Consider the following 6,500-nt stretch of genomic DNA (forward strand, 5'->3'; position numbering starts at 1 on the left):
GGGGAGACTAGCCGAGAAGGCTAAGCTAGCTATCAGCTGCCGTACCCCAGCGGAGTCTAGTCTTCTTATCGAGATGAGCATGAGTGGTCAATGAGATCATGCGCCCTAAGCCTGGGCCTATTGTTGTGTGTTCCGATCCTTTTAGTGAGAGCTTGTGACAATCGCAGTGACCGCAGTATGCTTAATTGACTGTCTCTAAAGAATCCTTGAAAAAAGGTTTTAAAGTTTAGTTAGACTACGGCGAGTGATAAGTGTCTAAATGTACGTATTTGAGCATATGTATTTGTTACCTCTAGCATGTATTTTCATTAGAATTGATGCCCTGTTTTGTGCTTAATCGTGTGTTATTTGCTTTTGCGAGACGCAGGAACACCATGGATGACACGAGGATATGATTCGGGTGAAAAAGAGAAGAAAACCGGTGTAATCTTTAGTGGTAGCACTGTATGCAACAACATGTAGCAAGATTCTCGTAGGCATCACTATAGCACCTGAAGAGTTTCAAGTCGAGGGTTTGGATCATGGCATACGGCCTCAATGCTTGCCCGGTATAGAGCCCGAGATGATCACTTTGTAGCTATAATAGAAGATATTTACTTGATAGAGTTTGCCTACCCCAAATAGTGTCAATGTTGAGCTCCATAGCGAGTGGTATAGCACTCAGGATGGGGGCCATAAGGAGTGGTATAGCACTTGGGATGGAGGCCATCAAAGGGGGCTATAGGGAGTGGTATAGCACTCGGGATGGAGGCCATCAAGGGGGTATGATGAGTGGTATATAGAGGATTTTTTTGGAGAAAGATGGGGGACTTTTTGGGCTGGACTTCTTGGAGACTCTAGGGCAAACTTTTGAAGGGTTTTTGGCAGCCATCACTTGGAGGAAGGAGAGAAACGAAGACACCATTATTTGGGAGAGTTTGGCTTGAAGCTTGGGAAGATCAAGGGCTTGAACTTAAAGGGAAGCCTCATCATCAAAGGATGAGAAGCATTCGGCATCTCTAGGGCTAGAAGAAGCATCATTCGGCCGGCATTCTCTCTCCTCTTCATCGTTCGGACTAGGGAGTGTCATTTATGCATTTACTTCTTGCTTTTTGTTGTGTTTGAGATACTTATTTGTATGATGGCACACTAGACCCCCAAGGCCGCCGGATGTAGGTGAACCTTGGGGGGTTCATCTTGTATTTTGGATGCTACATTTATATTTGATATGCAATGGTGTGATTTGTGATTTGGCTCATTGTGTTTCATGCCTAGAACTATTATGTGGAGAAATCCTTAGTTCTTGTTTGAGTTGTACATGTAGACGTGACCTACTCGCGTGTACTAGATCGTTAATGAGCTAATAGGGATATTTGTTGACCAACATGCCGAGAAATTGGGTGTAGGTAGCCCCTCCGAACCATGAGGAGAAACTTAGGTTAAGTGTGTCCTCGTTGCGTGATCTCCATTCACTTAATGCAATCGTAGGAATATGACTAAGGAGAGATCCTTGTCATCATTTGTATGGGATTAGGGTTTAGCCGCCGAGAAATTGGGGTTGAACTATTGTTGAGGTCCGTCGGTCTAAATCACCCGTGCCATGTATTTTCATGCATCCTTATATCTTGATGACCCCTCTTGGGAATCCTCATCCCTAGGCCTATTCTTATCATCATTGCTCTTGTGATTTTCTTGCTTGACTTGGAGTTGTTACACTTGTGTTTTATTTACAATCTTGCTTGTATTAGATTAGTATACCATGCTTGAATTGTAAGGTTAGAAAATGAGTGATGGAGGAGTAATAGGAGCTCCTTAACCCCGTGGAATACGATCCTTGGGCTATTGCTCAAGGTATTACTTGGCGACCCCGTACACTTGCGGGCAATCAATCAGCGAGTCAGGGTACCTTGCTTTTGAACTCTTCCAAGAGATCAATGAATCAAACCCCCATCCTTCATGTAGAATTCTCTAAGTAAGAGGGATACCTCATTGATATTCATCGTGGATAGAAATTCAGGCATTAAATGCCCACATGAGACTAATCTATTTTGATTTTCTATGACATACTGTAAAAACTCACTATTGATTTGAAAGGGCTGATGCTGGAGCTTGTTCATAACACTACAAAGTGCCTTGTAGTCTCCTCCTTTGCCAATATCAATATGAAAATTCTTCATGTTATCACTACTTAAGAGTCGGTAACGATGTAATATTTCACCTGTGGGGCCACTTAAGTACCCCCCTGAGAGATCCGAAAGAGTTCTAGGATTTACCACCTCTGGATATGCACTTGTCCAATCTAGTGGTCTGCTTATCATTGGTAAATTGAGCTTTACCGGCAGTAATGAAATATCAAAGTTGCAAACAGCATAGAGATGAGTAGGAAGATAATATTTATCCCCTTTCTTGATGCTCACAGATGTCCCCAGACAAACTACTATGATATTGGATCAATTTTCTGGACTCCATGAATTGTACTAAAGCGGCTCCGAATGGGTAGAGCTTAGCTAATTTAGTTTTTTTCCGCTGATTCTCCCCATCTTCCATGGCTTTCAGAGATGAAAAATCTAGTTTACACCTTCTGCATTTAAATAATTTAGCTTGTAAGCGAACGATTTTTTCAAAGTGTTCAACCAAAGTAGCAACACGAACCATAACCTGGGAATCATTGGGGTTAAAAACAATTGCTAGAACATGAACTATTAGTGCCTCAAGCGTATATTGACCAAACTCAGAAAGCAATTCCATATCATCAGCTTCAAGCCCCCATTTCCTAAGATAGTCCCTAGCACATTCTAGTTCCTTCCCAATTAAAAGTTTGATAATGTTTTTAGTACTACTATAGATCGATTCCTCATCAAAGTTCATAGTTAGATCCTCAATAGTAATTTGGAGATCACGTAATTCGTCTTCAGTTAATTTTCCTTTTTTGCTTTCTAAAAGGGAAAACACTTCTTCTTTGTACAAGGTAGAATTAGATGCTTTATTGTTTGTTCCGCTTTGTGGTTCTTTTTTGCTCAAATAATATTGGTAAAACTCCTCCCAAAACTTTATTAATTTGTTTTTATCTTCATCTTTTAATGGCAAATCACTCAATGAGTTGGTGACCCAAGTATTGTTGGATACCGTAGAAAAGAACCTTATATTTAAGTATTTGTTCATTTGTGATTTATTAAAAGAGTTATTGGGATTTTCTTCCTGCGCTAACTTATTTGACCGTAGCGTATCTATAGTTATTATCCTACGTAGGGTCTCTTCTTAGATTAGCGCAGTCGTCCCTACCCCTGGACATCAGATTAGAATTTCACACCTATACAATTGCTATGAGAGGCCCTCGGCACCACACAGTCCGAGGACATACAGCAAGAGAACGGCATTGGATAGAGATGTCTATCCTTCTGGGATTTTCCTAATGGTGCCACTACCCGGTGAAAATTCTAAGAGCTGATCGACCCTCTAGTAAAAACTAGAGACAGACTCAAGTATAAGTGATCACACTTTTACTCTAAAGGGGCTCTTTTAGAGGAGGGGACTTTCCTTTTTTTAGGTATAAATGATCACACTTTTTACTCTAAAGGGGTACTTTTTTTCCTTCCCGCGTTTAGAAGCCGATTGGATCTGATCCAGTATCCACTTGAAGGAAGCATGGGGTGACTGCTGCTCCACCTTCCCAAGTAGTAGAGTTGCAAGAGGCTAGAGAGCTATGAGATCGATTTTTCTTCTGATAGATGATTCAAAAAGAGTACGGGAGAGTGGAGCATGCTTGCCTTGCGACTACTGCACTCAGAAGAAAAGGACATGGGACAAGAAGAAGCCCTCTTTGAAAGCCGCGAATCCCTTCCTTTTTGAAATTGAAAGTGGATCCCCCTCTTCCGTTATGCCGAACTGAGATCCCGTCTTGTGGACCTGACCTTCAAGCAATCTTGTCTTTCCCGCAGCTCAGCTGGTGACCCTCGAGGAGATAGGACAGCAAGAGAGAAGGACATTGGGCGATCCACAACCCTACTTGAGATTGGTTGACATTAACATATGGGGCATGTTATACTGTTAAATAACAAGCCTTCTCTTATCTATATCTACATAGAAAGAGTTAATTTAATACGTGTGCTTGGGAGTCCTTGAAATTTGAATAAACTAAGATCTTACCATAACTGCAATTTTACAAGCCTATGGGGTCGCTTTTGCCATAATATAGTGAATGGTCTAAGGGATGAATCTCCGCTGGGGCTTAGTTGCGCGTGCAACGGAGTGAAGCGTTGAGGGGATCTTAGTATCTAGAACTTAATTGTGGTTAGGGACCTTCCGTCTAGACCAAAGGGTTAGGTCTATAATTAGGAAGAGATTTATCACCTGGAATCCCTAGAGCTCATTGCAACTTTATTCGAGTGCGAGGTTGAGAGGTTATTTAATCTCTCCTCCGGGACATGAATAGAGTTAGGCATAGTTGACCTTAGATTTGGGACTATGTATGTAAGGATTTCCATGACTCACCATTGCATTGATTAGGAAGCATAATAGAGAGTTCTTGCACTTGAAGCGATTATCCTAGGTGAAGCATCATCCGAGTACCCCATCTTTATCGATTGCCTTACCTTCTCCTTACTTTTTGCTCTCTTACTTGTTGCTTTTTAATTGTTGAGAATTGAATCATTGTCACACTTATCATTGATGATATTCCACATAGCTAAGAATCGAATTAAGTATCTTTACTCCCTACTCCCTGTGGATTCGATACCCGCTCACCCGAGATTATTACTTTGACAAACCCGTGCACTTGCGGCATATATGCAAGGGGATCTTGTCAAGTTTTTAGGGCCGTTACCAGGGAGCTAGGGGTTTAGAGATAATTTGCACTTTGTTTTCTTAGCTATTTCACCACACATTCTAATTCATATCTTCTTATTCTATCATCGTTTTGATTGTCTTTTCCTTTCTTTTTGGTGCAGCTCCAGGTTATGACCCGAGGGAATCCATCAATATTGATTGAAGGAGACCACGAGCTTGAGCGATACACTTAGAAGAAAAGGGAAAGAACATCGTACAAAAACAGCATAATCCAGGTGATATGGAAGTAAAAGGATGCGAAAAACATGGCGAGAACAAAATGAGCAACAACGAACACTATCCGATTATGCCGGACCTTTCGATGTTGGGGACACAATCGAGTATTGTGCATCCCCTAATTACACTCGAGAACTTCAAGCTAAAGGCGGCATTCATCCATATCTTTGCTGACGATCCGCACAATTCAACGGTTTGGCCGATGAGGATCCAAATAGTCACATAGAGAGCTTCCTCGAGGGTTTTACGACATCTTTGAAGATAAATCTCGTGACGGATGATTCCATCAAATTGAGAGCCTTCCCATTTTCCTTAAAGGGGAGAGCAAAGTAGTAGCTACACTCATTACCTAGAGCATCAATCACTACGTGGGAGGAGATGGTAGAAGCTTTTTAGCCCATTATTTCCCTCCCGGAAAATCAGCAAAGCTTAGGAATGAGATCTCATCCTTTGTGCAGTTGGAATTGGAGTCTCTATTTGAGACATGGGAAAGGTTCAAGGAACTCCTGCGAAAGTGTCTGCAACACGGATTCCCCGAGTGGATGATTGTTTAAACCTTCTACAATGGTTTGAACCCGAGTACAAGGCAACTCTTGGATGCGGCAGCAGAAGGTACTTTAGGTAGCAAGACCCCAATGAGGCTTGTCAATTGATTGAGGAAATGGGGTTAAATAGCTACCAGTGGAATGCTAGGGATAAGAAAAAGGTGGCCGGTCTCCATGAAATTTATGCGGTAACTTCATTGGCTGCCCAAGTGGAGAGTTTGAGTAAGAAGCTAGATCTTATAGCTTCAAATAGAGTTGTGTCCGTGACCAATTGCACTGGTTGTGGTGGAGGACATGCTCCCTCCGATTGCCCAATCGTCATTGGTGATGTTTCTTCAGTTGAGAACATTGACTTTGTAGGTAATGGAATGAGACCTCAATGGAATCCATCTGACGAACTCCTACAATTTAGGTTGGAAGAATCATCCCAATTTTTCATGGAGTAATCAAGGACCACAGAAGACCATGGGGCCATCAGGTTTCCAACAATCTCAACAAGCCCCTCAAGTGGAAAATAGAATTTCAGGCTTGGAAACCCGAATGATGGATTTGGAGAAGCACTTGGCTAGATTTGTTCAATCGGCAAAGACAAGGTTTGAATCAATCGAGGCTACACTCGCATGATCACACCGCCTCCTTGCACAACCTTGAAAAATCGGTCGGGCAAAGTGCGAAGTCTTTTCTCCCAAAGGCCACATGGAAGTTTACCAAGCAACACGGAAACCAATCCTAGAGAACATGTAAGGCGATCACTTTGAGAAGTGGTCGTGAGGTTGAAGGGAGGCTTCCGAATGAAAAGCTGAAAGAACACGTGATTGATCGCCCGCAAGTGTACGGGATCGCCAAGTAATACCCGTGAGTGACACGAGGGGTCGTAGTATTCTTCGAGGGCCAAGGAAGTATTATTACTCACTC

The 6,500-nt window shown here is 42.3% G+C and overlaps 1 non-coding gene across 1 annotated transcript; it reads right to left on the minus strand.

Annotated features, from left to right (window-relative positions):
* Positions 1–5,465: 5,465 nt before the first annotated feature.
* On the minus strand, positions 5,466–5,572 carry LOC120269628. The gene has a single exon (XR_005539273.1). It is a non-coding gene; the product is annotated as a small nucleolar RNA R71 (small nucleolar RNA).
* Between the last annotated feature and the right edge of the window lie 928 nt (positions 5,573–6,500).

This window comes from Dioscorea cayenensis, chromosome 9, assembly GCF_009730915.1.
Source record: "Dioscorea cayenensis subsp. rotundata cultivar TDr96_F1 chromosome 9, TDr96_F1_v2_PseudoChromosome.rev07_lg8_w22 25.fasta, whole genome shotgun sequence".
NCBI lineage: Eukaryota > Viridiplantae > Streptophyta > Magnoliopsida > Dioscoreales > Dioscoreaceae > Dioscorea > Dioscorea cayenensis.